Raw genomic sequence first — 9,929 nt, forward strand, 5'->3', positions numbered from 1 at the left:
TATTTTCTTTTAAATTTATTTACAATCTACAAAATTCTTAGACAGAAACTTCTGCTGGTGGAGACCATTGTTAGTTTCTTCTTAGAATTTGGATGTTTTTACTTCATTACTGATATTTTATTAAGTTTACCTTATTAAGTCTGTAATTATACAAAGACCAATCAATATTAATAAGTGCACCTGTGTGTTGTCTCTACACATATACATTATACATGCATACATCTACACACATGCATTTATATGTATATATGTATATGTTAGCATGGGACACAGACATTAAATGATGATGAATATTATATTCTAAAGAGAATCACAGAAAGAAACAGAAATATAGATAGAATGAGAGATAAACAATGGTGGTTGTTACCATATCAGACAATTCTTACAGCAGCCAAAAAAAAAAATGCCTTGTGGTATTTCTTCCAATTCTTTACATTCTCTATCCAAATTGTGCTGGGATTAATTTTGCGATTCATCCCTCTGGGGGTGAATAAAATAGTGTTTCAGTTAGTTTCTGAGGTTGATTATATATACTAATATTCTTCTCCTAAAAATAGCTGACTTTGTAGACCATGAGAAACAATTTTTATTTCTTAATGTAGAACAAAATATTAAATTATTTATTATTATTATTATTATTATTATTATTATTATTATTATTATTATTATTATTATTATTATTATTATTATTGGGAGGAGGAGGAGGTAAAAAAGGAAAAGAAACATCACATTACAAAAATATATTTATAAAGAGATGAAAAAAAATAATATGCAATCAAAAATAAAAAAAAACAAAAAGCAAAAGATTACTTTTAATTTGTTGCTCTTCATTGGCTTTAACATAATTTTACATTTTAATAATTTATGCAAAAAAAAAAAAAAAGAAATAAAAATGATTATACAAAAGAAAAACAAACAAAATAAACAAAATCAGGTGTCCCAAAATGTTTTACCTGCTACTGCATGTTTTATATGAGTGTATATAGTATATATATATATATATATAGTATATATATATATTATATATATACATATATACACATACACACATATGTATATGTATGTATGAAGTATGTATTATATATATATATATATATATATATATATATATACATACATACATATATATATACACATATACATATATATATACATGTATATATATATATATATATACATGTACATATATTATATATACACATACATATATGAATGATTGAAAGGAGGCTCAGTTCTAAAGTACCACTTATTTGATATTTGCATTTCAAGTTTTTTGTCTGAGTCATCTTGACCTTTCATCTTAAAAAGGGTTTGATAAAGTACCAGTTATATATATATTATATATATATATATATATATATATTATATATATACATTAGGTTCAAGGGTCATGAATTGGTTGTTATTTAGTAGGTGACACTCACTCTTCGCTTCTTTTGAACAGAGGTTAACAAAAGAAAGGTTAACTCTAAGACTTCATCTTAGAGTTTGGTTTACTCCTGCATTTATGCGTACATACACATACATACATGCAGTGTTATGTGTGTATGTGCATATACATACATGCATACGTACATACATGTATATGTATATGCATGTATGTATATGTATGTATCTCCGTAGTTGTGTATCAAATTTGTAAAAGATTTTTTTAAACCCATTCCAAGTATGTTTTTTTTTTCTTAAATGTTTTTTTTCTGTTATGTATGTTTGTTCATTTGTTTGTTTGTTTTTTAAAGCCTAAACAAAACAACAAAAAAAACCAAAACAAAAAGAGCAACTGTGTGAGTTAATCACCACCTGACATTTTTTTAACATTTTTTTTTAAAATCATATTCCAGAGTGGTTTATTGTAGAGGAAAAAAAATTGTTTTTTTTTCAGATAGTACGGAAAGATGTGTGATAATGTTTATTATAGATGGCAGATTGTATCATATATTATAGTAAAAAATGTTGATTTAACACTATAATAATGCCTTCTTGTTTTAATTCATTTACGCATAATGCATTCTTGTTGTAATTTCTTTGTGCAACAACATGTACACCTATAATAAGCAAAGCAATTTAATTCACTTGGTGCACATGTTGTTGCTGTTGTTATGTTTCTTTGCACATACCAGATGTACCAGACATATGTTGCACATACCAGATGTACCAGACATATGTTGCACATACCAGATGTACCAGACATATATGTTGCACATGCCAGATGTACCAAACATATGTTGCACATACCAGATGTACCAGACATAGATGTTGCACATACCAGATGTACCAGACATATATGTTGAACATACCAGATGTACCAGACATATATGTTGCACATACCAGATATACCAGACATATATGTTGCACATACCAGATGTACCAAACATATGTTGCACATACCAGATGTACCAGACATAGATGTTGCACATACCAGATGTACCAGACATATATGTTGCACATACCAGATGTACCAGACATATATGTTGCACATACCAGATATACCAGACATATATGTTGCACATACCAGATGTACCAGACATATATGTTGCACATACCAGATATACCAGACATATATGTTGCACATACCAGATGTACCAGACATATATGTTGCACATACCAGATATACCAGACATATATGTTGCACATACCAGATGTACCAAACATATGTTGCACATACCAGATGTACCAGACATAATGTTGCACATACCAGATGTACCAGACATATATGTTGCACATACCAGATGTACCAGACATATATGTTGCACATACCAGATTACCAGACATATATGTTGCACATACCAGATGTACCAGACATATATGTTGCACATACCAGATATACCAGACATATATGTTGCACATACAGATGTACCAGACATATATGTTGCACATACCAGATGTACCAGACATATATGTTGCACATACCAGATGTACCAAACATATGTTGCACATACCAGATGTACCAGACATATATGTTGCACATACCAGATGTACCAAACATGTTGCACATACCAGATGTACCAGATATATATGTTGCACATACCAGATGTACCAGACATATATGTTGCACATACCAGATGTACCAAACATATGTTGCACATACCAGATGTACCAGACATAAATGTTGCCATTGTCATCAGTATCATCACCATCTTCGTCATCATAGACCATCATCATCATTGTCATTACCATCGTCGTTGACATTGTCTACGTTGTCATCATCATCATCATCATCATCATCAACATCAATAATTATCATTGTCGTCATTGTCATCACAATAATCATCATCATCATTATCTTCACTACCACCACTGTCATCATCATCATCATCATTATCCTTACCATCACCATCATCATCGTCGTTATTGTCGTCATCTTTGCAACCACCACTACCACCATCATCACCACCACCACCATCATCATCATCATCAGCACCATTGTTGACATCATCATCATCCTTACCACCACCATCATCATCATCACCACCGTTGTTGACATCATCATCATCATCATCATTGTCAGTGTCTTAACATCCACCTTTTCCCTTGCTTGCATGGATCAGACGGAGGTCACTGAAGCAGATTTTATATGGCTGATTGACCCTTCCTCTTTTACTCTCCTTACTCGTTTCCAAATACGGGTAATATTTTCCCCATGACCGGCTGTATTCTCCATGGATGATTGGAAACGGAAACGAAACAAACTACTTCTATAATGGTGACACTTATTTACAATTATCCCATGATATTAAGAGCAGGAAGCTCAAACATGCATGCTTACATACATACATACACACAAACACATACATACATACAGAAATGCATACATACATTATTATGGCTTCCCCCTCGTTATCGAGTATGGCCATTGCATGAAGCTTAACTGTTACTGGTGCAGTGATCGAATGTGACTTTTTAGACCAGCTAAAGATCTACAATGTCTTGTACAGAATTGGCAACTAAAACCTTTACCGTTAATAGCCAGCTGTAGTTGTAACTGGGCTTCATGTACCTTTGCATGTCGTTTAAGTCCTCCTGCCGAATTACACTCTCTTCCACATGCCCGACAGATATGATTAGTATGGTGTGTTACACCACCACCAGTGGCCAGGTTGTCACTCATCTGTCTCACTTTATGACTATGAAGATGGCTCTTGAGTCCAGCTTTACTGAGGCAGTGTTTGTGCAAGACACTGCATTTCAGCATCATAGGAAGACCCTTCCCATCTGGAAGTGCAACAGTGATACCCTTCCTGACATCCCTCCTTACTTCCTCATACATACATACATACATACTACATATGCACATACACACATATATATGTACACACACATACAGACAGACAGACAGGCAAACATGCAAAAGTACCTTGTTGATGTCAAAATTCTGGTTCTTTCTCTATTGGCAAGAAGTCATGAAATAATAGGCACAGGAGTGGCTGTGTGGTAAGTAGCTTGCTTACCAATCACATGGTTCTGGGTTCAGTCACACTGCGTGGCACCTTGGGCAAGTGTCTTCTACTATAGCCTCAGGCTGACCTAAGCCTTGTGAGTGGATTTGGTAGATGGAAACTGAAAGAAGCCCGTCGTATATATGTATATATGTGTGTGTGTGTTTGTGCCCCCAACATCACTTGATACCCGATGCTGGTGTGTTTACGTCACCGTAACTTAGCGGTTCGGCAAAAGTGACTGATAGAATAAATACCACGCTTACAAAGAATAAGTCCTAGGGTCGATTTGCTTGACTAAAGGCGGTGCTCCAGCATGGCTGCAGTTCAATGACTGAAACAAGTAAAAGACTAAAAGAGTAAATAAAACTGAATAATGACATACATACATACATACACACACACACACACACACACACACATACACACACACACATGGATTCTTACAGTTTCCCTCTGCCAAATCTGCTTACAGGGTTTTTGGTCAGCCTGGTCAGCAGAAGACACTTGCATGAGCTGCCATGCATTGGGATTGAACCTGAAACCATGTAAGTTGGGAAGCAAGCTTCTTACCATACAGTGTTTGTGTTAGATTAATTTAGTGCTGCTGCTTCTCTTGGTAGCAACCAGGAGTTTTATATTTTTACTTTTGCTGGTTGTAGTAAAAAACAGAAACATGATCCCCTGAGTTTCCACAAAAGGAAGCCTCAACACAAACTGACTTACTTGCATCTTCGTTATTAACAGCAAAAAATACCAAAACTCTATAATATGTGTATACGAGCAAAATGCCCCCCCCCCCGTCCAATGGACGGTACTGAGTTGTCAAACATTTAAACCAAATTTTCTCAAAACAACTTGTCCAACCGTCCCATAGGCCTCCCCTTTCAGAAACACTGATTTAACCTAAATTTGAGACACCAAACAGGCCAGCTTTTTTTGCGCAAACTCCAAACAGTAATTGGAATCAGTCTCTTTGATCTTGGTGAGCCTAGAACGCTCTCTCTTTTTCCAGAACCAGTAAGTAAAAAGATACTGAACCCAGAACCATGTGGTTGGTAAGCAAGCTACTTACCACACAGTAACTCCTGCGCCTTGAAGAAAATCAAATTTTTAATTTAGTTCCCATCTCACTTTATTATGTTTTGTCAATTAGAAAATTGAAGACTTGAGTAAGACATCATTATTATTTTTTTTTTGAAAATGGCACTGTGTTGGTTATGGCAATGAGGTTTCCAGTTAATCTGATCACAATGAAACAACCCACTTATGAAATTAATGGGCAGATGGCTGAGCACTCCACATATGTACCCTTAATAATGTAATCCACAGGGAGATTCAGCATGACACAGAATGTGACAAAGCTGGCCCTTTGAAATACAGGCGCTACTAATTATAATCCTATAATGAGTTTGTTAATATTTTTATTATGTATTTGTAATATGGGACCCTACTCATTTTTGCCAGCTGAGTGGACTGGAGCAATGTGAAATAAAGTGTCTTGCTTAAGGTCACAATGTGCTGCTAAGAATCTATAACTGTGAACCAAATACCCTAACTACTAAGTCACATTCCTTCTCTTTGTTATTGATGTTGTGATTAAAGCATCATTTGGTTTTAATCCAGCTCCTATGACTTCTACTGCTGTTTAAATTTCATGTTGCATAAATTTCATGTTGCATAAATTTCATATTGCATAAAATTTCATGTTGCATAAAAGTGTTGAAACTTTAGTATCAGTCACTTCCTAGATAATTCATAGGTAGTCTAATTGCAAGTGGCCTTCACCCATGACACAACTCTACTTTCAATGCTGGCATATAGATTGGATAGTGCGATTAGATCTGACGAGCTGGAACTCTGTGTTGGGGATACAGTGTCTAATTTGGCATGGATTCTACTACCGGATGCTCTGCATTTCATCATCATCATCATCACCATCACCATCATCATCATCACCACCACCACCATCATCATCATCATCGTCATTTAACGTCCACTTTCCATGCTAGCATGGGCTGGACTGGACGGTTTGACTGAGGGCTGGTGAACCAGATGGCTGCACCAGGCCCTAATCTTGATCTGGCAAAGTTTCTACAGCTGGATGCCCTTCCTAACGCCAACCACTCTGAGAGTGTAGTGGGTGCTTTTACGTGCCACGAGCATGGGGGCCAGTCAGGCGGTACTAGCAATGACCTTGCTTGAATCTTTTTACACATGCCAATGGCACAGGTGCCAGTAAGGCGATGCTGGTAACGATCCTGCTCAAATGGTGAAGGGAAGGAAAATATCCATGCTTATCAGAGGAGCATACATTCAAGATGCATGAAGGCGAGTGTAAGAGAAAACAGGAACTGAGGATCAGGAAGGGTCATTGGGTAGGTTCAGGGCTGGCCTTAGGGTTGCTGGCACCCTAGGCAAGCTAAACTTTGGCATGTACGGTCTTGGAAATTTCCATGTCTTTGTTACATCCTCCTTGGCATGCAAGGTGACTGCCTGAGTTACCAGTTACCAGTACCTTGAGCCAGCCCTGGGTAGGTTTATAGAAGTGTGTAAGAGGAGAATAACATGCATACATAAATGCATACATGTATGTATGTAGGCAGAGAGAGTGGTCGGCAGAGAGACAGGTCAGTAGAGAGATATGTCGGCAGAGAGACAGGCTGGTAGACAGACATAGACAGGAAAATCTGATGGTACTGATAATGAATATTAACAATGTACTTGAAGAAAAAATATCTGAAGTGATCTGTACAATGAAGTTCAAACATAATACAGTCTTATGTACACGTATCTTTTATCTTTTGTTTCTTGTATTCAGACATTAGATTGTGGCCATGATGAGGCACTGCCTTGAAGAATTTTTAATTGAGAGAATTAACCCTGGTGCTTTAGTTTTTTTTTTTTAATCTGGAACTTATTCTATCAATTTATCAATTACTTTTACCCAGCCACTAAATTATGGGGATATAATCTCATCAGTACTGGTTGTCAAGCGGTGGTGGTGGAGGTCAAACACACACACACACACATGTATATAGGACAGGTTTTGGTTGGCTTGAAGCTATAGTAGAAGGCACTTGCTCAAGGTGACATGCAATTGGACTGAACTCAGAACCATGTGGGTGGGAAGCAAACTTCTAACCACACAGTCACGTCTGCGTCTACACACACACACAACAGAGTTGAAAGACTTCGGTCAGTTGTTTGACCCTAGCACTCACCTTGGCTAAGCAAATTTAATGATCATAGATAACTATTTCTTTACTACCCACAAAGGGCTAAACACAGAGGACAAACAAGGACAGACAAAGGGATTAAGTCGATTATATCGACCCCGGGGCGTAACTGGTACTTATTTAATCGACCCCGAAAGGATGAAAGGCAAAGTCGACCTCGGCGGAATTTGAACTCAGAACGTAACGGCAGACGAAATACGGCTACGCATTTCGCCCGGCATGCTAACGTTTCTGCCAGCTCCACTCATATATATATATATATATCATGGTTACAGAGTTATTTCCCTTGTAGACTGTATCAAGCTACTAACCTGGGGTCATTCGATTGCAAAACATAGAAACTAATTTCTCTTCGAATCATACGTTATCGCTTTAGAAGAGAGCAAACGTTTGTATGTATAACTAGCAGTATCGCCCGGCGTTGCTCGGGTTTGTAGGGGAAATAACTATATAAGCATTTTTAGAGAGTTACTTCCCTTATAGATGCCAATTTGGGCTTTCTTAGCCATTTCTGTTTTGGTGTCTTCAAGCCATGAAGTCGTTGTTCTAAAAGAACGCTGGTCTCCTTGACAACGCTTTACGACGTTGATTTCCTTACACTCCCTTCCCCACAGCTTCACGAGGGAGGGAAGAAAGGGGAGAAGCAAACAGGTGCAGGTGTGACCATGGACGCCAACTCCGCCGCCATCGGCACACGAAAAATTATGCATTAAAATGGAATAAAAAATGATGTTAAATTATTTTTTAAATCATAGACTCATCGTAGACGCGCGCTAATACTCAGACGGGCTCGATATGAATCACGACTATAAGATACCCGGTTTTGGTTAAACTGCACCGCAAAATGTGGGAGTAGTTAGGAATCTAAATCGAAGGGGACAGACACTCACACAACTACAGTTTTATATATATAGATATGACAGCGATTTTTATCACACAGGAAAAAAATGCCAGATGGTCACAGTTGGAATGCCTCTGATCAATATTTTACTCAATCACAATGGAACTGGGATTAAACAACAGCAATAATAATTGCAGCAAAACACTTTCGATTTCCAAGTTTCGCATTTATAGTTTCTTAGCCATTTTATATTCTTCTAATCATCATCATCACCATCACCACCATCACCATCATCATCACCACCACCATCATCATCATTGTTTAACGTCCGCTTTCCATGCTGGCATGGGTTGAACGATTTTGACTAAGGGCTGGCGAACCAGATGGCTGCACCAGACTCCAATCTTGATCTGGCAGAGTTTCTACAGCTGGATGCCCTTCCTAACGCCAGGATGCCCTTCCTAATGCCAGGATGTGAAAATATTTGTGAAAAATATTAAGCAACGAAATGGAAAAGACTAAAGACTATAACTGTGGATTGAAATTCTCATAGTAGCTTTGACAATATATTTACACAAACACTTGTGTGTACATGATCTGGGAGAAATAGCATCTAAGTCTCCTTGAAATTACTCATCTTGATTTGTAAAAGAATGTTTAAATTCGAAAATACATTGAGATTCACTGTCATCGTTTCTTGCCATCACTTCCTGCAGCAGACTGTGCACTTAACAAGAGATAGTTGTATAGTGACACTGTTTTAGAAGTTTTCAGCGCACATGCGCAGAGTTGGATTACTTCCGGTAGGCCGCCGGAAGTTCCCTCAAGCGCATGCACAGAGAACTGCCAACAGAAAGTTTTCCCGCTAGATCGGTATTAAAAGAAAGAAAAAACAAGCAAAAAGCCCTATCGAGTGGACACGACTTAACCTTCTCTCAAGGGAAACCCAACACGTAGAGAAGCCCCCTTCTACACGGGAACGGAGACAGCATTTTGGCTCACACAAGTTAGCTATTGTGAATAGTTTTATGGACTTGGCTACCGGTTCGCCCTGAAGAAGATATATGTGTATATATTTTATTTGCGAATCCGGACAAAATAAAGTATTATTTATTGCTGCTGAAGATAGTCGAAGTTTTAGTTTTCCTTTTGACAAAATTGAATGTAACAGGATAAGACCGACATCCCTCAAGTGTTCCTGAGACCTTCATCCTGTTACAGTTGCCTCCATGGTATGAATCTGTGTTATTGGACATGCCTGATGTTAGTTTCATCAGCCATATTCTTCTCTGCTGGCTTAGGGCATGCTTCAATATATCAATTTTGGAGTTTTCTTTCTCCTAGATCAGTGGTTCCCAACCAGGATCTATATGGTCCTGAGGGTCTATATAAGATTTTGGTGGGGACTATGTA

This window comes from Octopus sinensis, linkage group LG20, assembly GCF_006345805.1.
Source record: "Octopus sinensis linkage group LG20, ASM634580v1, whole genome shotgun sequence".
In the NCBI taxonomy this organism is placed as follows: domain Eukaryota; kingdom Metazoa; phylum Mollusca; class Cephalopoda; order Octopoda; family Octopodidae; genus Octopus; species Octopus sinensis.